Raw genomic sequence first — 25,277 nt, 5'->3', positions numbered from 1 at the left:
GATCTTATCTTTATCGTCTGCTACCCGGAACAGTTCAGTGGAGCTGCACTCGTACCAATCACGGAGATTCTTAAGCCACGAAATGCGGCGCCGTCCTCTGCTACGCTTTCCATTGATCTTTCATTGAATGACAAGTTGGGGAATGCTGTATTTTTGTCCTCTCATAATGTGGCCGAGGTACTGTAGTTTCCTGGTTTTGATACTACGTAGAACTTCTCGGTCCTTCCCTATTAGATTGAGAACTTCAACATTTGTCACCCGGTCAGTTCAAGGAATTTTGAGAATGCGTCTATTCAGCTACATCTTGAAAGCTTCAAGTCTCCGTGACATCTCTTAGTTTAGCGTCCATACTTCCATACCATAGAAAAGAATTGAGAGAACATAACAACGTACCATACGCAGTCTCAGACCTAGGTTAAGATCTCGATTGCTGCTAAGGAGGCGTCTCATTTTGAGAAAGGCGCTCCTTGCGATCTCAATTCTAGTTTTTATTTTCTGAGACTGGTCCCATTTCTCATTGACCCATGTACCTTGTATCTGAGCTGGTCTACAAGACCGCATATGCGGCATAGCAGGCAAGATGGGTGGCCTCCTCTAAGGGCCGCCAGACTTTTCTATACTTTCCAGATGTCTCGGTGAGACACATGACGAGGAGACTGGTGCCGACCCACTAGACTAGTCAATTCATGACTGGCCATGGAAACTTTGCGGCCAAACTGCAGGGGTTTGGTTTGGCAGGTTATGGGTCGGGTTGCTCATGTGGACACGACCAGCAGGACGCAGAGCACGTCCTGTGGGACTATCCACTTATGGGCCCCGAACGAGCGGAGTTGTTTGCCCGGGTCCGACCCCATTCAGGCCCAATAAGACACTCGGACATGGTGGCAACCGAGGCCAATTTTGCGGCCTTTACTAAATTCGCCAGAGCGTACGAGGGGCGGGACACTCTCGACTCCCCTTGCGACTCTTCAAACTAAAGTCACTCTGATAGTTGCCATATAAATTAACATCATGCATTCGCACTTCGGTGCAAGGTTGCATCACCAGTCCCGTGCGGCTCTGCTCGGGACAAAATGAGGGCTTAAATTCTTTGATCTGGTACAAGTAAAGGTTATGTTAGCCGGCCGCGTATGACGTGGCTGCATATACATAACGGGAGCGGTGGTGGAAATTTTACACACCATGACCCATGTACCTAAATATTTATAATGGGTCACACGTTCGATTGGTTTGCTGTTAATGACAGAATTTGTATTGAACGTACAACGATCATTAAAATTAAACAATAGTTAAAGTATATTAATTTATAAAACTCCATTAATTTAAAATGATAAAACTTATGGATATATATGGACCTAACACCACGAACGAATACATTTTATTCATTTATTTTTATGTTTGAGGTGGTTTGTGTGATTATGATAAATCTTCATTGATGTTGAGCAATATTCGTAATATCATTATAATTTTCTATATTATATAAGATACACAGTAAATTGAATACTAGGTACGTATTATCAATACATCATTATAGGCTAATCTAATTACTACTATATTATTTGATTATATTTATTAATGTTTTAAAAAAAAAGTATTTTATTAGTTCTACGATGTTATATTATTTAATACGAAAAAATACGGAATCAAGTATTTACATACTAAAATTGGTAATAATGATTTTTGAATATGAAATTTGAATTTGTATTTAAAATTTGTAATGTTTAAAATGCTACATTTATTGTAAAATTAAAATCCATAAAAACATTTCAATATTAGGTAACTACTATATAAAATTATAATTAATGTTAGTGTTTAATATTGTAAAATTAACAGATTTCGATTTACCCATATTTCTTGTAACTCACACGGTTGTATTTAGGTTTTGGATGGCCTCCTTGTACGTCCTTCTTTCTTCGACGTTTCAGGGACAGTGCTTACATTTTAATAAATTGATACTAATGAAGTTTGAACTAATTCTCAACCTAGCTGTTTGTTTGAAATGAAAAATCTAAAAAAATGTTTTATTGTATTAAAAAAACTAGGATAATATTATAATTTAGTATTGTATAAGAAATCTGTCTTGAATTAAATATTAAACCATTATTATTTTATCTGAGTATTTAAAAAAAAAACAATTATTGCAGTGGGAATAAAACAAAGATCTGAAAAGGGTAGATATTTATGATAGTACCAATGTGATTGGGGTGTGCTGTTACCGCCATACAACAAAAGTTCACCATCAATGAGAAAACTAGAGTTGGGGTAACAAAGCATAATCTTAAAATAAGGAGGGTTCTATCTAGGTACACGTGTACCGCTAGGAAGGTAACGCAAAGTTTAAAACTATCGAACTTCGTTTACGTATTTTAAAATAAAATGGTTTGTCTAAAGTTTTAATATTTTAGTTTACGTAGTGAACTTTGGCATTATTTTAGTTGTGACATAGATTTTAACTTTATAAGGTTACCAATGAGATATCTATAAAATTAAGACGAAAATATTGTTAATATAATGAATTAGTAGTATGATTATGTATTTCCATATTGATTAGTTATTATTGGGTACCTAATAATATAATATATCTTAAAATAAAATATTTAAAAGATTAAAAAATTAAAAAAAAGATTAAAAAAAATATTATTTTCTTAGTAGTAAAACCAAAGTTAAAAATTGTCATAGTATAATTTATATCATTATTATAAGATATCCATTGTTGGATATAGATTTTTTAATTTTAATTTTTATGTTATTACGTAATCCAGCCAATAAAATATTTAATTCATGTAGAATCCTTTACGTCCAGAATAATCTTCAAAAATGACATCCCATTGTGTCCAGGGCTCGAAATGGAACGGAACGCACCGGAGCGTCGTTCCAGTTCGTGAAATTTGTAAAATTATCGCTCCGTCTTGTGAAAAAAATATGTTGACCGTCTGAGCTAGATAGGCCATAGAATAGAAAATCTGACACTTATTTTTATAAAATACACATACGATTTGATGACTATGTAAATATCTTCAGAAAATTTGTCGTGCGCTCCGGTTCGTAAACTTTTCCATTTCGAGCGCTGATTGTGTCTCAATATTAAAGTGTATCAATGTGTGAGTATTATTATCACTTATTTTTATATTTATTTAAGAAAACAAAACATTGTGGACATAAAAAAATCTAAATTAAAGACGTTCACAACACTTATGTATTAGAAATATGGACACTTGAATTGTGAATGCTTTGCATAACGGAGTATAAGATGGAAGGCGACTCTCGTAGTCCGATGCGTCAGACACTCGTTTCTCATCCGCGAGCTCTGGTTTCAATTCCGTATGAGGTGACGATATATATTATGATTTTTTTCAATGATTGGATATTTTTTAAGCTCTAAGGTGCATGATTGCTACATCAGTCTCGTGCAGCATCGCTTCGGGAGAAGGAAGTGTGGCACTAAAATCTTTTCATTCTGACATGTTTATAGCGTCTTGGAAGGCAGCCGTGCACAAATCGCGGCTGCATATACATGATGGAGATAGGGTAACTCCAATCATGTTACTACTACACTACTGTTATTAGGCCTCACTATTTGTTGTGGTATTGAAATTTTAAAAAAAGAAGGTTTACGTGTTTAAAGAACGCATCAGTATAATGAATGAATTACAAGGGAACGTACAATTGTCTATGTTAACTATATGATAAATAATAGTCAAACTAATACTACGAAATATTATGACCATACCGTTTAAAGACCTGAATATTTGTTGTTTTTATTTAATAAAACGCATTTTTGTGTAGTACTTATTCCACTTTTAATCAATAGATTAGAACCGGTTTTGTTCGCTTCAGAGGGACATTTTCTATTGATTAAAAGTGCAATAAGTACTACACAAAAATTGCGTTTTATTAAATAAAAACAACAATACAATGCAGTTCCACCATGAATAAAATTGACAGTTAACAAAATAAAAGAAAAAAAACCAGAATAATTATCAATAATCATTACGTGGTACAAAGAGGTAAATAATAGTGATCATATATGTTAATTAAATAATATTTCATAATTAAAACAGATTTACATTTTGGTAAAATTAATATACAATTTATGAAGTACAAAAGTATACGGAAATAATATTAAATGAATATAATATGGTTTTTAAACTAGATATGTTATTTATTAAACATCTAATGAGTTTTAATAATTGTTTAAAAATTAACCGATAAAAATATTTTTTACTAGTTAACAATGAATTATAAATATTGGTGCGTAACACGAGTAAATATTTAAAAAATAATATTTCAAAAATGATGTGTAGTACTAATAAAAGTAGAAATAATATCAATTAGAACCGAAAACTAACCGAACCTTACATTTGTAATAATTTGTGTAACAAACTTAGATTAAGGGAAAGGAGATGTGGATATAAGTAGACTGAATTATTACAAACACTCCATTTAGCAGATTATCGCAGATTTAAAAACCTCAAACCATCTACAAAAGAATCGTATTTCTTCTAAGATATCCGAATTTTACTTCTTCTTCTACAGTTCAAATTCCAATTACGTGGCGCTTGCGCAGAAAATGTTTGGAGCTGAAAAGATGAAACAGTTTTTGCTAGTCTGATAGGAGGAACACCGTAGGCAATCTTCTGCAAGAGAAAGAGATAGTCAAAGGTGTTTAAAACACGAATTTTAGAACTGGTAATAAGAATTATTTTCTTTCTTTTGCAAAGGTATAGTGTCAAGTTATAAGTATATGACAGTAAATAAATAACACTGAAGTTAAATAAAATCAGTAGTATCAAAAATAAAAATGTCATGAAGATGTTTGATGATGAAAACAACTGTATTATTAATGTTATTTTAATTCAGTACATACTTATAAAAATCATTATAAACACTGATTAAAACAAATTAATGAAATAGTAAGAAAACAAATTAAATATGTTACACATACAAATAATGTCATAATTCTGTAAATAAAAAAGCAAAATAATACTCTACATATATATACAATATACTGATAGTGCTCTGTAGTTATTACAGAATTTATGACAGGGAAATATAATTAATATAAGAATGTAGAAATTAATTTATTTTTTCATAATTTTGTGCTATTTGTTAAGTTTCTCAGAATTATCGAATCAAATTTCATTTATTTTCAATTCTATTAAAAAATACAGTATTTAACCAAAAAAAGCATATTTTTTACAATTTTTAAAATCTTTCACTTCCTATATCAGCTATTTATTTACTACAACAATATAATATACATTTGAGTTTATACTAAAATAAAGACCATAATTAAAAACAAAATATTCATAAAAAAAAAAAAAGATAAAAAGTATGCGTGTAATTATAATTAAATTAGTTGTATTGATTCTGTTACTTTTATTATGGCAGTTTATCTTTTGGGTACTAAATTGTACTAGAGAATAAGAAGTTTTTGAGGTAAAGGTAAATTGCTGCAGGCAAAATTTAAGAAGTCTTTGTGAAGACTTGATTTAATTATGGTTCGATTTCTTTGATGCCTATTTGGGTATATAATATTATAGGTAACTTTTTTGGTAATTGTTCAATCGGCTCACATCTCTCGCTGGATTATTAAATATTGAATATGCGAGGAAAAGCTCTTTTCCGCATTATTTATGCCAATTAGCTCAACAAAAGCCCTTTCAAAAAAACAGATTTAATTTGAGATAAATCATTTTTCATTTAATTAAAAATACCTATGGAATTTATCTTTTAGTTAATAATATTATTTTCTGTTTTCAACATTTTAATCGAATTTAAATAATATTTAATTGAAGTTATCTGAATATATTTTTACTTACACATATTTTAGAGGAAAGCATAAACATTGTCTTTTTAAGTGACGTTTCTTATTTTTTTTAAATTAATAATATTTAAAAATCATTTTCTTGTCATCATATTTAATTTAATGTAATTAAAACTATTATATAGTAGGTACCTAATGATTTTTTTTTAAATTAGGTACTTTGTTCAGGTTTTTATTTAACAGTGCTAAGAAATAAAGTAGGTACATATTATTTTATAATGATTTATTTATAGTCTATTTGATTATAATATATAATTTAAAAAAAATAACCTATTACTAAAATACCTATTAAAAAATATTGGTGCGGAGTGGGACTCGAATCCGTATGCATTGGATTTCAGCTAACATGCTATACCAATAATTAATCTACCCATATTATGTATACTCAAGTTATATCGGCCAATACTATTGGAGGTCTTGAATTTGAATCTCGGGTCTGGAAAATTCTCATATTATTTTTTGTAAGGCGACCAAGATCCAAAATGGATTGTAGAACCAATTAAAAAAAAACTTTTAATGTGATTCGCTCCTTTTATTTATTGTCTTGAAGAAACCTGTAAATTCTAATAAATATATTGTTTACCATTTATAGATAACTTCACTTCCAGTATATTCTAGCCATAATAATGGTATTATTACTATTTTTAGTACATGGGGTATTTATTTTACATTGTAAATATACGAGGAACAGCATACTATGCAATATCGGTAATTAAAGAAAATGGCAAAAAGGTATTAGTTCATTTTAATAATGTTCATAAAATACACGTTTCCGTCAATACAGTGGACAAACGACGGTAGTCTGCTTAAATTAATTATTTAAAAATACTCTTACTTCTAGCAGATATAATATGTAAGAGATAAATCGAGAAATAGCATATTAATATGGGGGCACGCATATTTACACACCCCCATTATCTCTAGTTTGGTAAAGTCTACGAAGTTTCGAGTTTGGCAATAAATGGCATTAGACGTACTAATTTTAGCATACAGAACTCAAGTTTGTCAGCTACCTCTGCATTGATGTCAGGTAAGTATTTTTAAGGTTCAAGTCCCATTTAATGATACTTTGTATAATACATTTTTTTTCTGATTGGTATTTTTTGAAAAAATCATGGAAAATTATATTATATTCATTTACTACTTTATTAAATGTTATATATTATTCAATTGAACAAAAAAAATGTTAAAGGTACTCTTTATTTTGAAATATTGTTAATTTAATTTAGAAACTACATATAATATAAATATGTTAAGCCGAAATCTTCAAATAACGATATATTTATCAAAGTAGAGCACTACTATTTATATATGAATAACACGATATTTACAAAAATAGATAAAAATATTCAGCAAATAAAACCATCTTTAAAACACGTATACGCATACATATTATAAGAAAGAATCAATTAACATATGAAAAAATATTACCTACTATTATTTATAATATAGGTATCATGAAATAATTAAAGTGTAAATCATGTCAAAATATTATCATTAAGTAGGTTTGTATTGATATAATATAAACTAGATGAATAAGTAGTCAAACCATAAAAGTAAAAAGTCAAGTATATTGTAACACATTTCATACCTCAATAATATTTTTGTGAAAGGGTAACATTGATTTATTTGTTCCGAATAGAAAGAAATCGGTTTCGGATTAAGAGAAAAGGTAGACGGCTGAAATATATTGCCCTATCACCGAAGTAATTAATACTTTTATTAATATTGCCCTTCTATATAACACGATTTAGTCACACTAAATCACGGGCACGAAAACAAATGGCTCAGCGAATCGCATACATTTTCTGATATAAGCTGAATACAATCGTGATTGTGGCTTGTTCATATACTTGGTGCGCGGGAACGACTGAGAGATAGTATTTTGTACGAGCTCAGTGTTCCACAAGCCGCCGCGAGACTAGCATGTCGCTAGTAGACTCTGCCGTAGCAAAAAGCTTCCCGCGTAAGCTCCGAGCAAAAATTTCATACATCATATTATTGTAGTGAGTTAAAAATAAAGACATAATTTTTTATGTTGGAATAAAAAAAACTCATAACTTGTTACGTCTTATATTGACGCGGAAGGAAACTTTACGTTTTCGAGAAACTTTTTTTTTGTTTGACATTACAAACGTGATATGACATTTATTATAGGCGACGCGGAAAAGTTTTCGAAAAGCTGCCTCAAGTTTTCCGCTTTTCTCGAATGGGTAAACGGGTTTGCTTCGATTGTAAAATGTAATAAAAAGTCTGCATCTACTTTCAAGAGGATATTTTCATATCAATCATCTCGTAAGTTGTTTTTTAAAAATAATTTTAATATTTTTATTTTTCAGTATTTTTTTCATTCCGTTAATGTAGGTATATATGAGTATTTTTATATGAAATTTTATGTTACTCCATAGTACCTTTAAGTAATTTCTTTTAAACTTCATAGTTATGCATAAAAATCTTGCTTTATATTTATAGTGAATGTCGAGCCTCTTATGTTTAATTAGGTTTTTATTATGAATGTGATTAAAACAAACGAAATATTCATATACAATAAGTAATAATCTTTATGATTGTAAAGTTAAATATTTTTTTAACTTTAATTTCACCAATCATTTTTACTTTCAAAACTTAAATTTATTTTCATGTGACTGGTCTACTCATTATTTTATTGGCAAAAATACGTCGCTTCTACATAACAGTAAGTTATTATTAAGTAGGTATACCTTTTCTAAAACCATGTTATTTCTATAACTCTATGATAATGTAAGTAGGGAGTATACTAAAATCTTATAATAATATTAATGTACTATATTTCGCCAAAACTGCAATAAATTATTTCACTGCAAAACACTAAATATGTAAATAATAAATTTTTTTTTTTACTTTTTTACGAATTTGAATGTTTATTATATATTATTAATTTTGTTTAGATTACGTACAATATTTTTAAAACTATTTCTTATTATGAAATTGAAAATTATAAAAATAAAATAGATAATAGTTTTAGGTGTGAAAGTATAATAATTTATTCACTTGAACATGGAAGTATGAGCAGTTTATTGTAATATTATCAAAATAACAGTATTTATATGCGCAGTTAAAATTTACCTACGGTATATAAATAGATTTTCTCAAGTCATGTATAGAAAGAGTTTATCTTATTAGATATGTACTTAAATGTCAGTGATACATAATATTAAATAAACTAAATATATTATTAATTGGTTTTAATTATATGTGTGAAGTCAATCAGTAGGTATTTTTGACAAGAGTAATATTCAATCGTAAGAATAATTTATTGTTTGTAACACTTATTACTAACGGGTCTTCCAAAAGGTATGTTTTTTTTAATTAGAAAACGTAATTATAATAGATACAGTATATAATATGATAATTATATAGTTAATTTTCATGAAAAACCTTTCAATAGTATTGAAATAGAGTTTTTTTTTATTAATAAACGTATCTTTAGATCTACCTGGAGATGTGTATATTTTTCGAAATAGATGTCAACATAAATAATTAAAATATTATAGGATCAACAGAAACTTTATTTCAAAACTATTATTTTGGAATTACATAAACGCTAGTTCAATAGAAATGATAGATGTTATTATATAATTTTTCTAATATATTATATAGGCAAGTAGTTAAAAATAATATTTAAATAAAACTTCTATATAAATATGATTAATTTGTCAAATAACTATAAATAACCGATTGAGCACTTTAAAATAATACACGAAATCAATACGTTTCATGTCATAAACGCAATGTATAATATTAAATATAGATAAAATCTATTTAAAAATATAACAGTAAAATATCATGCTTTTTAAAGACTCAGCATGACAAGTACATTTTTATGGAGCTTATTTTGGGTACTTAATAAAATTAAAGCTAAGGAAGATTTTCTGGAAATTATATGATACGAAAACACTTGGAGTCACAAGAAAGGGTCCTGAATAAAATATCTACAAAATATAACGTTGTTTTAAAAAGATAAGCCAGTAAGAAGACAAACAACAGACAATACCTTAAAAGCGGAAGAACGTTCGAATTTTATTATTATTTTTGTTATAAAATGGAAGTAGTTCGTTTCCGCTTGTCCGTAGTGGAATTGAGTGTGGCAATAAAAGGAAATCTATAATAGAATATTTTTATCGTTTTCATATTACTTTGAGTTTTATTCCCCGAGTTTTTCCAAAAGTTAAATGTAGTTTGTATCATTCTGCGGAGAAGCGATATTGGAAAAGTGCTAACATATTAAGTGGGTCCTTAGCATTCAGTACATCAATTGCGAGACAATCATCTCGTATACAACATCGAATTTTCAAATACAACTCAGTGTTGCCACCTTTTTTATGCTGATTATAGTAAAACGTCGTAAAAATGTAGTATTTCTGAAAAAAAAACTATATGGAATATTTTCATTATAAATTCTTCCAAATTTACTTTTTAAATATTATCGGGTACATATCTATTACATTGTAGTATATATAACTTACTATTTAAAATTTATCACGAAATCAAAATATTAGTATTGTAATATAATTATAGTACGGTTGACAACATTGAATACATTTTACTATCGCCACCTCAACTATATAACTAGATGAATTAGATTTAAAAATGGTAAAAATATGAGTTTTAAACATAGCATACATAACATAAATAGTGCACACTAAATTTTGTCAGTCAAACTTATTTGTTTTCATTGAACTAAGACAACAATGTGTAGATAGTGTTTGTTGGTTTTTAGTAAAATCCAAGACATAGTAGTCAAAAAATATTTGTCTATTTATAAAATATCTAAAATTATGCCATGAAACCGTACATAATTTTAGATATTTCATAGATGGAAGAATATTTTTTATCTATTATACTTTGGTTAGGCAGGGCTTAGTAAATTTAAAAAAACTAATCGACACCATCTATAATAATACGTATTCTTAAATCAAGGAAAATAAATAAGTATGACTGAAAAAATGTGCACTATTTTTGTCGGATTGCCTGTAGCATACCTAAACTATTAGGATTTAGTGTAGACAGGGTTTAATTAAATTTTAAAAACTAACCAGCACTATCTGAAAATTGTATTCTTAGTTCAATGACAACTAATAAGTATTATTGACAAAGTTTAGTGTTATTTATTAATTATTATGTTGAATCTTAACGACCTATCTCCACCTCTCGCCACTGGTATATAACTACATTTAATTATTTCTCATATCATTTCATCCTGATATTATAAATGTAAAAAATGAACTAAATATTAGTATTATATAATAATATTAATATACACCTAGCTTTTTCGCCTAAAGGTGATGATAATATAAAACATGCATATTAACTGAGAAAAAGTCATTATCGTAGAGTGGATGTTTTTATTTATAGTTTGACCTTATTCGACTTTTTGTCATTAATAAGACTATATTGATTGAACTAACGTCTTCGTGGTAGATGTCCATTATAGTGATAAGAAACAAAAAGTTTTCTTTATTATGATTTTATTTTGTCACTAAACAATATAAATTACTTTGCAAATCTAATTTATCAAAAACCTACCGACTAATATTTCAAAATGTAAGAAATCTCCCCTTTGTATAAATTTTAAAGTTTTAATATTACACATAGGTAGGAAGTGTATCATTATACAATTACGCTACATTAATATAGGTATATAAAACGTCGTTTAGCCTCAATTTATATTCCGTATTGATATAATTAAAATTCGGTAGATTTAGGACTAAGGACGTTTGCCGCATACTGAATAATATATGTAATAAAATAAGGCGTAATTATATTTTTCTTAACGTATTATAACACTACTCCGTGATAAATAACAATGTTTTTTATATATATTATTTTTTATTCAACGAACCTCAAAAATATACCTCACCAGTGTTGCCATCTTTTCAAAGTGGAATTATAGTACAGAGCCTCCAAAATTATAGTATTTTGGGAAAAAATATAGTACACGTTGTCATCTCTGTTGAAAATGACTGTAGGTTTTTTGTTTCTCAGAAAAAAAACAAAGAATTTGAGAAACTCCGAAACCCCTTTTTATTTAGGTACCTCTCCCGACCAAAAATGCTTACCCAAGAATTCAAAAAAATTCATTTTAAACCAGTCAAGGGATTTTTTTACGTTTATCGAGCAAAGTTCCCCAAATCTTCTTATATTGCGAAATTATAGTAGCACCAATTTATCGAACGGAAATATCGAAATTTTAGTACTTTTTACATATTTTTTCCGATATTCAAAATTATAGTATTTTGGGCGTACTATACCTGTTTTATATCGTACATAGTACGCGGACCAAAATTATAGTACAAATACTATAATTATAGTACGGTTGGCAACACTGTACCTCATAGTTTTTTTTGTTGTACTGAATGGTATTTGAATATTCATCGCAATATCTTTTTCAATTGCACTACCAATATAATTCACGATCATGGCATAATTTCGTAAATAAAAGATGATATTTCAAAATTTAGTCAATATTGGCGGTCGTATTACATAATTTTATATCTAATATAATAAAAGATGAAAGTTTTTGGATCAGATGAGAATCTCCCCAAATTCTAATATCTTGAACGTATTGTTTTTATTTAAATAGATTTTTATTCAATAAATATTAAATTAGATATATGAATAAATAAATAAAATATTACAAAAGTATAGTGGGTCAATATTGACGTTTGTACGTCATGATTGTTTGTGATTCGGTGTCAAATCTTCGCTCGTTGGGTACAATATATTATTTTTCGACCAGAATAGGTATCTGCTTTTGGGTATGAGTGTTATTGAGTGTATTTTTAACTAGCTTGTAGTTATTTATAAACGACCAAATTACATGATTTCAAAAGTTTGCTTTATTTGCATTTAATTGGGCAAACATTTCAGAGCTATGGTGTTTTTTCACCGTTGTCATTTTATGTGTTTTTGGATGAACGAGCTGTAGGAATTTAAATGAGTATAGGTAGATCTCATTGATATGTTTTTTTTTACCAATACGTATATTTTTATATTTTCTCAGAGTATCGATACGTGAGAATTGAGAAAAATATGCATTTATATGGTTTTTCATCAGCATGTTTAATTTATTATTTTTATATATTAAAAGTAGTTAGGTGTAGACAATATTAATGAGCAATAATAATGAGTATATATCGCATTAACATAGTTTTTTTACCAGTATGTCTCATTTAATATAAAATATATCAGATTTAAATCTATTTTAAATGGGTAAGTCATTTTCGTATAAAGTTTTGATTTCCTATATCATATTTTTCAATTATAAAGATAAAACTGAAGTATCTCTTTGTAAATGGTTATCCATATTTATTTGAAAAGTGATCGAGGACGTTTTTGAACAAAAATAAAAAATATTTTTGTAACCAAATAATCTGTTATTATTTTAATCAACAATACAATGCAGTTCCACCATGAATTGACAGTTAACAAAATAAAAGAAATTATTTTAATCATTTATGAAATCTGGTAAACTGTTAGAAACGTATATTACAGAGCATGAAAAACTGCGATGTTGTAAAATTATGATTGCGACTGTGATAAACTAGTAAATTGTAATCAATGTACTGACTATCACTACTATGGATGTATTTTTTTTTTACCTTAGAGATATAAAATAATATTCAAAACTAACTAAAATATTAGTTTCTCAAATCTACCAATCAACTTAGACTAAGTGTTAGAACATGGTATTATATTTTTGAAACCAGTTGACTAAGCTGAGATAGAAGCTGTTCAAATAATGAAATAACGCATTTAGTTAGGAGTGTCTAGAATAATAAAAAAAACAGTCTATGGCGGCTAGGTGATTGAAGACTTTGAAGATCACTACCAACCGAACTACTACCACTACTATTACGACTAAAAATCTACATGATGCATAAAGATCTCTAATGTTCTTTACAAGGAGATGGTGAAAACATTATTATATATTTGTTATTTGGGTTAGGACTGCCGACGACATAGCCCTCATTAACAATCATTAATAAATTGACCTTTGTCAATATAATATAAAAGGCATATCGACAAACGCATTTAAGGCTTAGTTTAACCTTGTGTTATAACTCCTTTATAATATGTAAATAAATCATCAAATATTTTATACTGAATACAGTTTAAAAATGTCATGTCTCTATTGTTTGTTTATGTAATTGTCTGCATAATACATTTTTTGTTTGATTTAAACAGAAAAAGAATGTTTAAAGATCGTTTTTCTATTACGATGCAAACAGTTATGAGATCATTAAAAATACATTTGATTGACAACAGTAAATACATTAAATACCCATTTGGATATACGATATGACAGTCAATGATAATTTTCTATGTATGATTATTGTATGGAATAAAGCCGTTGCGTAGCTGGCGTACATTTTCATATAAAAGGTACATTGCTGATAAATACCCGACCAATTTGTCAATCGAACGGTGATAATACGGTTCTATTATATATAAAAAAGGTTAAATAAACTAATACTGTATGCGTATAAGTCAATATAACGGTGCCTTTAACAAGTCAAACGAAATACATTTAATTTAATTGAAATTGTTTAAACACAATGCATAAGTTTTTAAAATATTATCTAAAAATATTCTTCAATATATACATAATATTACTCATAACAGTAATCGTGAACTTTTTTAGAGATTGGAGCTACTTTACAAAAAATCTAGTTTCATGATCAACCATCATTAATTTTTACTGTGATATATTGGGATTAATATAAAATACAAATAGAATACGTAATATTACGCTCTTAGGCTTATTTTTCTAAACTAATGTCCATTTTACGATTTATTTTAAATATTAAACTAGATCAACGGTAAAAGATATAAGTATGAGCAAAATTTTTGTTATGTATCTACTTCAGTCTTGTATTTATATTGCATGTATGTATTCTGCATATATTTAGTCGCATTCTTTATCCACGACATGCATAGCATAGTCTTTTGTATTATAAAATATATAAAATTTGAAATAGATAAAATCAATCTTATTTATTTAAAAAAATATCTAATTCATTTATAGATAAAATACAATAACCCTTAAAAATCTTTGTAATTTTTTGTATATTATATTTTATGAAAATGTCAGTAGGTCCTAGTTAGCTTCTTTTTCCAGGTCTAAAGAAAAACGTTTCCAGTGCCTATAACTAGATTTGTCCCTGCTTAGCGTACACACTCTTTTGTAAAATTTCAAAAAAGTCGGTTCACTAAAAGCGGACATGGTCTGTTTTAATAATGAACCACCTAGCTAGATTAGCATCGGGCATTCTGTTTTATTATTCAGGAAAAATCTTTTTATCTTTGCAAAGCAACACAAAGCCAAATGAAGAGCTTTAGTATATAATATGGTTCACAAAATATGAGTGATTTCAAAAATAAATATGTTTCCAATACGCAGTATTCATTCATAAAGTATAATCTTTGTGATATTTATTATTTTTTAAAAAAGTCAATTTTGCGGTTTATATTTGACAAGGTAAAACAGTATTCTACCATTTTCGTAAACTGAAGTACTTAGTAGTATCTTTACAAATTTTTAAAGAATAATGAATCTTTAAATTGATGCTCTGGATCCATACGTATATTAAAAATACGTAATTTCAACACGTGATCTAAGGATTAAAAGGCTAGCTTTATATTAAGTACTCAAAAGCAAGACCCATTTTCTCTAAAAAATGGGAAAAATAATGCTAGTTTATATCCGAAAAATACATTAAAGTATTGTTTAATTGTTGGGTTCAGTCTTAACATCTAAAAGTAACCTTATAATAAATAACTATGTCATTATTCAATCGATTGTAATGCAGGAGTAACGTAATTCGCTATTGAAACATGGCGCAAAGGTATAGGTGAAATATATAGCAGTATGTTGAGATCTCTGTCACTATGTTAATTTGAAATTCATTTTTTCTCACATCTTTGTAATAAATAAATTAAAATATCATTGATTTAATATTTCAGATGACTAGTTTTCCATGCAACTTATACATTTTGAAAACATTACGGATCTTTATAACGTTAATCAACCAAGCTCATGTTAAAATAAAATTTTAAAGTTATGTTTTTTTCCAAAATACAAATACACGAAAAAAAACTAATGGCTTAAACAGTGTTAAACCTACTTAACATGATTCAGGACTTTTGTATTTGATTCTAGTCAAAAATGTCCCTCTGAGGCGGACGAAACTGGTACTAATCTATTAATTAAAAGTGAAATAAGTACTACAAAAAATTGCGTTTTATTAAATAAAAACAACAATACAATACAGTTCCACCATGAATTGACAGTTAACAAAATAAAATAAAAAATTAATTCTATAAATGCTATGTTATGTGAATGTAATAAATATAACTTAGTAAGATAATATGGATACATAAATGACTAGAAAGATTGTTAAAAACATCAAAATCTTATTGATCACTTTATAATTGTATGAACAAAATTATATAATAACAAAAATAGTATTAGACATACTATAATATTTGGCAATCACCTTTCGATAGCCAGGTTGTATATGCCGCTGAGAGATAAACAATAATTCCAACAAACATTCCTTTCTGCACCAATTTGATATTTTCTTGTTTTTCTTGAAAATATGCGGTAATTAAAAACAAATAATACTTAAGGATTTAAAAGGTATATCATAATAAATTATTTTTCGTCGTGTATTTATCGACTGTAAAGCTGACAAATTACTTGTTTTGAACAAAATCACTTTACCTTAAAATATTTAATATTATATTATTTGCTACAAGCGAAGCAAAGTTATGCCCATCGCATTAGGTACATTAGGTACTTGGGACATTTTGTAATGGAATTACAGAATATGAAATTTGATACAAATTAAATAAAAATATACATTATTTATGAAAATGACATTGGTGTTTTGAACACAGTAAAGCTTGATTTGTTATAAATATAAATCCACGTAAACACATTATTATTTATTTGAAAAATATATACTTTTAAAATTGAATTAGTATACAATCAAACTTCGATTTTTTTAAATAATGGTATATAGTAGATATGTACTACAACTTCAGCTTCGTTTGCTTCAATCACACCGATATCGACATCTGATACACACTATTTACTATATAATATAATATAACAGGTAGGTATTTAAATTAACAAATTTAAATACGTTAAGTATGTTTCTTATTCAAAGAAGATTATATGGGTCTCCACAGAGTAAAGGTTGTATTGAGATTTTTGTTTTTAACGAGAAAAAGATGTTAGCTGCTTGATTAACCTATTAAGTTCGAATTTACGGTCTGGTAAAAAAAAAGTATTTAAATACGATTATGTTAATATTTTATAAATAATATGTAGCTAGATACATTTATTTTTTTTGTTTTAAAATAGAGAATTTCTAAGAATTATTTTTTCGTATTGTCCATATCTTTTTTTTTTTTGAAAGATTTAAGTATTATTATATATCGAGATTTGATTCAAAAGAAATCAAATATTTAAAAGTTAATATAGATGATCTTAAATCTATCAGCAGCTGTAAACCTACATACGATGGACATTCAATAACAGTTTTTTTTGGATTCGATTTGTTATATTTAATGTGTTCAGGTACGCCTGAATTATTGAAAATACTAGTATGTGTAAATTATAATATTAAATTACGCTTATAAATTGTGGGAAAAATTTATTAACTGTGTCTGTTTCTAAACCACTCTACTAGCACTACTCTTCCTTGTAATGTTGAATGGCCACAAAACCTGCATGCTTAATAATGATCACTTAGAATAATGTGCATATTAAAAATAATTTCCAAAAGTTTACATTGCCTATCACTTAATGAAAATTGATAACAGTCTAACTAGGCTAAATTTTTATTATATGAGTATTTTAGGTGATTTTTTGGGATTTTGTTTACATATTATTATAAAATAATTTATACCACGAAATAAGGTTTTGTTTATTATAAAATAAAACGATGCTTACTTAAAATACATTATAAAAAAATCATTGAATACATGATAATATAATGAGAAGTGAAAATTGTAGAATGGCACTTTCCTACCTGACGATTTCCCAGTACGAAGGTATAAAATATAAACAAACCATACAAATACATTTAAATAAAAAAAATGTAAGTAAATGTTTATTTTAAAAGTGTTCTAGATATAAGCGCAAGATAAACAATATTAATACTCGACTTCCGGTTTAAGCTATTTTGTTACCATGGTATATGAATTATATTCATAAACGCATTATAATCAGTTGTATTTAGTAAGTTAAATACAACTACTGATCTAATTTCTAAACAAATGTGATACATAATTTTAAATAGGTATAAAAATTTGGATACAATTTAAATATTAATTTATAGAATACAACTGCGTATAACTAATATCCGCTAATCTTAACTGTCGTTATAGAGATATGCCATAAGCTTATTTTCTTTTTTGGATCAAAAACTTTCTCCACGTAGTGTTTAGTTGTAAGATTTGCGAAATAATATATTATAGGCTGCCTGGAATCTATATTTTCTTAATTTTTTTATTATGTGTGAATTTAAAGTATTTTTTTAAAAGTAAATTTTGTTGAAAAAATATTCACCATATTTGCTAAAGGCCAAATGGGTCAACCAATTCTTTATAATATATTGTGATTTTTAATCTTTTTAGATCAAAAATGTCAAGCCTAAAAATTATCAACATGACAACAGTGAAAATATGTAAAACTTGGTGTGAAATACTCGTACAATGTTTTAGTTGATTTACGAAAACCAAAAATCTGGTATCGCATTCTACTTTATACAAAATATCTTGGCGCAGAGGTTGGAAACATTTGTGTGTTTTTTTAACTAGTAAACACGCGCGCGTTTCTTAGAGCACTTTAATGGGGTAGGCAATTTGATTCGGAAGGGTATTTGAGTCAATCCGTAAAAGAACCAAGTTTTATATTAGGGTACAATACACTATTACTATATAAGTTATAGCAAAAATCTCTTAGACGGAACTAAAATCGAGTGTCACAATTAAGCAGTGGCAAAGGGTGACTTTTGGAAACAGGTAAGTAGTGGAGAAAGCACACTTGTTAGATGTATTTACGGGAAATAAGAAGATAATTTCGACATAACTACTGATGAATAGGTAGGTACACAAAAACCGTTGAAATTTCAAAAGCTCCCTGATGGTATAAAATTAAGCAATTAATTTGAATTATGTATTTTCTTAAATATAAACGCAAGACACGCTCAAAATATATTGAAAATATCCGTTGTTGTGAATCTGTTCCATAACAATTTATAATTTAACCCGTAAACTAGACATTTTAAAATACTTCTATATTTAAAACACAGACTAAGATACAGTATCAGATTTCAACTTACATAATTGGCTGAATAAATTGTCTTAGTCTATGAATAAACTAACTGACAAATAAAAATCACGAGATAAGATAGATCCGGTAGATCGCAATCGATCTTATTGACACCCCTGCTCAAGATGGACATGCAACACTATTTACAGTTTTAGGTTGTGGTTACTAAAAAGAAAACAATGAATTTGAATCTAATACCTACACATGGTTTACCATATTATTATTATTGTTGTATTCTTTCCTATATTAATTAGAGTACTCATTTTAGATTTTATTATCATTTAAATATTTTAAAGTATGTATTGATTACGATACCTACTAATCAGGGAGTATCGGTTCGTAGAAAAGGTATCATATTTTTGATTGCATCTTTCGAATGTTGTTTTCTCTTTTAAGCGGTGACCACATTGTAAACAAGTTGCTGTCAACCTCATTAAATTTCGATTAAAATAATTTTTGGTCAAACAAATTTTGATACTTATCTTGAAATTTAATGAGGTTGCCAGTGTGGACACGGCCTTGTATTCACTAAACTGGAAATAGCTAAAGACAATTAAATATATGTATATATTTCTTTATTTTAACGGTATTTTGTGTAAGACAATATTTAAAAAGAATTGACACTTTAAAGATAAATTGTGTCCCATTAAGTAGCATACTTTCATTTTAGTTAATTTAAGCTTTTAGATTGATCATCTGTTTAAATAATTGTTATTGCTTACCATCAATTTAGTAAGGATTATGAAATAAAGTTGGCTTAGTAAAAACCCGATCGAGTAAAAGTTGTAATTGAGTTTGATATAGTTGTAATAGACGCACACTAGGTTAAATAACATTTATAGTTTGTCTGACATTCAACCGATAATAATGAATGGCAGAAAGTTCTAAATGGCAGGTCATTGCAAAAGCTTAAAACTATGTCAGTTATTAATTGAATAATGCCAGCTTAGCCGTACAAATTATAGCACATTACTGATATTAATAGCAGCGCTTCCTGTATGAGTACTCGAGAAAGAAGATTGAAATCTTTTGTAGAAAGTTTACACTCAAATTAGATTCGAACAAGATGTGTCAAGATTTACAATAAATCAGAGTTGTTTTGTTTGTATATTTCTTTTGTTCTCAAATACATTATTTAATATTCTTTTGTTAACGATTACTCAGTTCATATACGAGTGCTTTAATAAATGTGTAATCAATAAATTTTCAGAAAACATTAATTGAATAGGATTTTTTTAAATAAACATAACATTTTTTGTACGTTGATCACTGTGTAATTTTCGGTCTGTGTATTTTAGTGTATTTTGCCTAGCAATAAAATTTTTGATTATCAACGTTTTCGTTTAAATATTCAGTTTAATGATGAATGCCTAGGGTTCCCAACCTTTCTTTTAGTAGGAACACTTTGAACATTATGTGAAAAATTGGGGAGCCCCTAATTGATTGATACATAATAGTTAATAAAATAGTTTTGATTTGTTGAATATATAATAATAAAGCCATTTTATAAATGATCATGCATCACTGAGTAAAATCTGATATTTTGAAAATATATATGTTTTTAAGCAGTACAAAATCATATTAGCCATTGGTTAAAAATACATATTATTGTGAATATATTTTATAATGATTTTCTGTAAATTTAATTGTTTGAAAATAACCACTAGTCAAGTATTATTTAACTAATATATATCATTTGAAAATGCTTTACATAAATGATGTGAATAGGTATCTAGATCATTTAAATTTATATACAAAGTATAACATCATACTTATTGTCCCATGGTAAGTTCACACGGAACCCTGACAACGATTTATTGACTGAGATAGTTAAAAATCATTGAAAATTTATAAACTCGTTAAACTGATTCAAGATCCTTATTTACAGCTCGGGTCACATAATAGAATGATTTTGGTTATAAGTAGAAATATGTGTATGGCTATGTATTTAATTAATAAAAAAAATATATTTAGGACTCAATATAAAAAAAGCCGGTAAAACCTTAATAAAACCGGTCTACAATAATTAGTATACTTAGGCACTAAAAAGAAATAATATCTATATAAAATTGAAGAAATTTTAGAAGTTCTTTAAGGTATTGAAAATAATCCATTACAGTGTATAAATTTAATATAAATTATTAACATACAACAATATAGGTAAACTATTTTTTTATTCAACGAATAAATCACAAAATTTAAGAATGCAACATTATTTTACTGAGAAATATATTAACCCATAGCTTACGGGCCGCACAAAATTGTGTTTTTGCTAATTACTTTTCAAATGCAAATTAACACGTTAATTACAAAATTAATTAAAAGGGCCCGTAAGTATTGTGTTAACATTAGAAACAATCTAGAAGACACCCAGCAAGATTCAAACCTATGCCTCCGGGATTCGCGCCCATATTGTACCCTAACCACTGAGCTATTATACGTGTCTTATCTAATTGTGTCGAAGTTAACTAAAGATTTTATAATTTTTTCTAGTAGTTATATTATATTTCTCAGAAGTGTTTCAAATATAGTAGGTACTGTGTCAATTGATTACCTAAAACACAAGCTATGTATTATATATTGGATAAGATAATATTTTGTAATAAACCTTTCCAGTAATAATATATTCAAAATATATTATGATTATTCAATATTTTTTTGTAAATCTTATGACGAAAATTCATATCACGATTCTTTTGCAGCGATAGTCTTTTTTCAGATATGGGAGAATCGGTTTCCAATGTGACCGGCTATATTATTCCCGACTGTCCTCGCATTGGACAAAAATATGTCGAAACTCGTGCATAAAAGTAAATCGTACAAAAATAATACGAATTGTTTCATAAGGCTAGGGTTATTACTAATAGGCACGTTTTTTTACTGCCTTTTTGTCTTTTTTTTATTTTTATCCATATATATTAAGCTTTGCTTACTTAAGAAAGATCGGGTGAATAATAATGAGTCTCGATATTTTTTTATTTTTCCAAAGAGACACTCTTGAAGGAAAATTTTATAATTTTGTTAGGTATTACGCTTTATTTGCAGGTCACGACTCAATAAATTGGTAAAGATAAAGAAATTTTATTATGAAAAATTTGGAAGTTCCAGATTGTAAAATGTAAACATATTTATACTAATGCTCTGCCACGATTATAACCATACAATTGACAATATGACGCAATAAAAGTAAGTCTCACAACGTGAAACTCTTTCAATTATTGATACTATTTCGGGTTTGTACACTTTTGAAATTAGGAAAATCACTAATCGTTCATATATAATTAGTACCAAAATAATAGAAACTTTTGTTACTTAATTTTGGAAGAAATACGTGGAAAAAATGGCTAAGATACAAAAAACGCATCGTGTAGTATGTAAAAGACAAAATTATAAATAACTACCGAAATCATTTTCTCGCATGTTGTATTTTTTTTATTTTATTTCTTTTGCAATGAAATGCCTGATTTACCTGTAATTTTTATTTTAAATGTCATCTTAGGAACGTCTTGAATCAACAATTTGTTATGTACTTATCTTTTTAAAATAAATGAATAAATAAATATAGTTTTATAAATCTTAAAATACTTGTAATAAAAGTCAGTTTTAACAAAATCATCATAGTTTCCATGCTAAGAATTTATTTACCGATTGATGTGATATGATGAATAGGTCATATATGATTTCATAGGTGACTTCTGTTATTAAGACATTTTTGTGTACTCTGACGAGGAATCTTGACGTTCTGAAGAATTTGAATTTATATGCGATCGTTAATTGCCTACGCAGTCGCAACCATGGCCTCTTCTGGATTAGAAATGTTTCCTAATATCAGGCTTATCAGGCACCCATTAACAAAGGGTGTGAAACTAATCAATGCGATCCCCAGTGAAACAAACATTTTTAGTTATGTGCTGTGTATTTTGTTTATGAAATTTTATTTTTTAAGATTGTATATATTTATATTTAACTCGTTTGATTAATATGAGTTCTCTTTTATTTTAAATCTAATGTTGTAAATGCCCTAAAAGTTTTGGGAACTCACGAAATTTTGTATTTAAATAAATAAATACATAAATAACTGGACTTGTATGGCGAAATATCGTTTAAGTACATTAAATACTGATTTAATCAAAAAGCAATAGCGTCAAAAAATGTATGTACTTTTATTAAGGCATGTTTATTTGAAGCTAATTTTATCGAATATTAAATGAAATGAAGTTTTACCACATTAACACTTTTAAACCAAATTTTAAGTATGGAGGGTAATAACAAAAAATATTATTATATAGGTAGTTTAAGAACAGATACATTGATAGAGATCGTGTAAAGTTAATATTAAAGGTTAAGTAAAATACTAACAAAAATGGATTGGTTGGAACTGAAAGTGTCATTTTTTATAGTATAATATTATTGAAAATTTTATTTTTAATAATAATAGTAACGATATAACGTATATTAATTATATTTAGATGAATTTACACAAACAATGTCGTTGGCTCAATTTTGCGGCTGCTATATTGTCCACATTGTTTTTTTGACATAACTTATGACACCCTTATTAATTTATATTCGATCTATTCATAATATGATAAAAATACTTTTGTATTCAATTTTGTAGTAACATGATTTCTATATAATATTACGTATAAATTCTTGGTAAATTTATGATAAACGAAAAACTGATATTTCCCTATAAACTAGAAAAAGTACTACAGTGGTAAATTTATTATAATATAAAACTAATTATTTAATTAAATATATATATTTTATATTTTAAAATGAATAAATATAACTTACATTATATAAGGTACAGTATATATAATATACGTAAGGTATAAATATTGAATTAAAAAAATATCGATAATTTTGACAGTAACTGCGTTTTTATACTTCAGTTCTTCGTAGTATAATTTTATGTAGTTGTTTGTTTCATTTAGATCCGTTTATTGGTTTCTAGTGCAATAATAATGATTATTGGCTCAATTGAAAATGTTTCTTTATAAGATACTTATGTACGTTAACTGCATTTGAAAATACTAAGTTCTTACACTTAGCTTGCGATACGTGTCTTGATCGCAATTTCAAATAGGGGTCATAAAATCTTAAGAGTTTTAGTTTGTCGTGAAAGCTTTTTATCGTATCCCATTGGCAAAAAAAAACTGTGTTACTTATTAACATTTTCAAACATAAAAACGAAATATAATTTAAATATACACTGTAAATGGTTTTAATTTGTTTATCTCACCAATGTAAATGTACACTATTTTATAAAATATAACATTAAAACGCTTTCAAGCAGTCGATCAATTTTTGGTAAACGACAATACTACTTACTAATACGACGACTAATACGACGATGTCTAAACTCGTTTTGTTACCTGCTAAAAATTAGTTTTGAATTTATAAAACAATCTACTAAAATATATTGAATGAGTAATCAACGATATAATATTTCGATATGTTGTTCTATGGGAAACATATTTTATGATCAAACTTGCGTTTCAATGTTATTGATTTTATGAACACTTTTCTGTACACTTTTGTTGAGATGATAATTATTTATTTTATTTAATATTTAATTAATCATCTTAAAATTATTGTATTGTGCTGTAATATAAATACATGTATTTAATATTTACTCTTTCATTTTTTTTTTTTTTTTTTTTTTGTGATTTTACCGAGGCTTTGACTGCGACTCGCTGTCATATCGCCTCTTCTCTTCTAGAAGGGGATCCTTCGATCAGGTCCTCACTCATATTCTGTTAAATGGCTTTATAATTATTTTGTCTAGCTCTTCCGTCTTTTTTTCTTTCTTCTTTAGACGCCAGTGTTTTATGCACCAGAATCGCTCTCCTCCGTATCCATCCCTTCTGTATCTTCGATACATCGTGTAATCATTGAATTTCAGATAGTCTAATTCAGACCTCAGCCAAGTCTCTGAGATTAATGCTATTGAAATTTTTTGTCTTATTAAGTAGAGTTCTATATCATCCTTTTTTTGCTTCATACTTCTGGCATTCCATTGTAAAATCCTAATTTGTTTTTTTTATCCATTTTGCTCCAGAA

The 25,277-nt window shown here is 27.6% G+C and overlaps 1 protein-coding gene across 1 annotated transcript in view; it reads left to right on the top strand.

Annotated features, from left to right (window-relative positions):
- Positions 1-7,984: 7,984 nt before the first annotated feature.
- The window catches only part of LOC147072225 (lachesin-like), a 158,763-nt gene continuing 141,470 nt past the window's right edge, over positions 7,985-25,277 (top strand). Inside the window, exon 1 of the mRNA XM_085946530.1 lies at positions 7,985-8,122. The gene's annotated coding sequence lies outside the window, so the exon portion shown is untranslated. The remainder of the gene's footprint in view (positions 8,123-25,277) is intronic.

Source organism: Rhyacophila brunnea, unplaced genomic scaffold (genome assembly GCF_057557595.1).
Source record: "Rhyacophila brunnea isolate RB1 unplaced genomic scaffold, BYU_Rbru_1.0 scaffold_2, whole genome shotgun sequence".
In the NCBI taxonomy this organism is placed as follows: Eukaryota; Metazoa; Arthropoda; class Insecta; order Trichoptera; family Rhyacophilidae; genus Rhyacophila; species Rhyacophila brunnea.
Note: the sequence above shows the minus strand (reverse complement) of the source record. Positions and strands in the feature narration are given on the sequence as shown.